The sequence below is a fragment of the Choristoneura fumiferana genome, chromosome 5 (assembly GCF_025370935.1).
Source record: "Choristoneura fumiferana chromosome 5, NRCan_CFum_1, whole genome shotgun sequence".
NCBI classification, from domain to species: Eukaryota; Metazoa; Arthropoda; class Insecta; order Lepidoptera; family Tortricidae; genus Choristoneura; species Choristoneura fumiferana.
This window is the reverse complement of record NC_133476.1, coordinates 7,298,290-7,299,872: the sequence shown is the minus strand read 5'-3', so window position 1 is coordinate 7,299,872 and position 1,583 is coordinate 7,298,290.

Here is a 1,583-nt window from a genome sequence, read left to right as displayed (position 1 = left end):
GATCGATTTCTCCTCCTCCTATTAATAATTCATTTCGGTTTCACCGCGTTCCTGGTAAGTCACTTGCCGTTCAATAATTTCTTTAAGTAAACGAAATGTTGATATTCATTTGAACATACATAATTTCGTCGGTACGTCTACGATTTACTTATCTAAAACTATTAGCATTCACGTTTACATTTCAGTAGACTTATGACTGAAAATAGATTTGACGTAACTAATGCTTCTTTAATCGGTTCACTGTGTACACCAAATCTATTTCCAACGGTCTTTAAATGGGAAAAGAATCTCACACAGGATTTACGAAATACGGGGTAACATGGTGATTAGATGTTCACTTAGCAAACAAAGAATAATTCAACGTACCTTTAAAATAAAAAAGTACCACGTTTTTCATGTTTAGAAGCGACAAATGAAACAGGTACTAATAGGCTTATTGGCTATCCCGTTTCCAAATAAATAAATTAAATGGCGAGTTCGAAAATAGACAAGGACGGACAAAACATACACAGACAGCTGACAAGGACGCTATTTACAGTGTTAACGAGCACACAAGCGTCTAAACAGGGACTGGGTCCTAAGGGCCCGTACTTACTGTAAGCCGCTTCAGTAGCATCCCAAGAGACTTATCCTTGGACTTACTCCGCCAGAGATCTGGCAATCTAACTGGCTTACTCGCCTCTTGCACGCTAGGGAGCTAGGCAAATGATCAAGGTTGTTATATCAGCGTTGTTATTTGCTTGTCGTTAATAAGTTTACTGGTAATTATGTTCCGTGCTGAGGTTTTTGTCCAAAATATATAATGTAGAGGAATATGTCTCCGTGAAATAGATTGATAAATATTTATCTTTCTTTACTTACTTATCATGTTAAGTTTGTGTGGTAGTACTTCTGTGGGCACATGAGAGTGCACAGTGCTCGTTTTGTAGATTTGGTGCTTATTTTAGTGGTTTATTGAAGAAATAGAAATGTAGCTATTCGTGTGATGCGCTCCGACATAAACAACTAGTAGATAGCAGTTTTATTTAGGGGCTGTTCACCATCCGTTGGTAGTGTTTAACTGACGGTTAAATGTGATGCCGTCTCTATTTGTTTTGTTTGAATAGACGGAGACGGCATCACATTTTAACCGTCAGTTAACATTTATCAATGGATGTTGAAACAGCCCTTAGTGTTAATTCACTTTAGAAGTTTTTCGTAGTAGGTACGCTAGGTAGGTACGTAGCTCCAAGTGAGATAGTATAACACTGGCGTAGAGCCTGGCAAGCTAAGTATGCAACGTAATAATTTGGCAACACTGTATTCAAAGTCAAATCATGTACATAATATGCGTTACATTTGCAGTGTTACCATATGAGTCTCTGCAGAGTTGGCTTGGCAGGCTCTATCTAGAGTTATTTTCAGGGGGGCCTGGCCTAGATTTTCGTGTGAATATATTCAGTATTATAGAATTTTGAATCGGTAGCCCAACAGCTGGGTGGGCACAAACCGTACTGGGGTGAGCACGGTACACCCCCCCCCCACTTATACACCTATGAGTATTTAATGATAGTGATAGGTTGTCGTTCTCGAGTTAAGCTTTT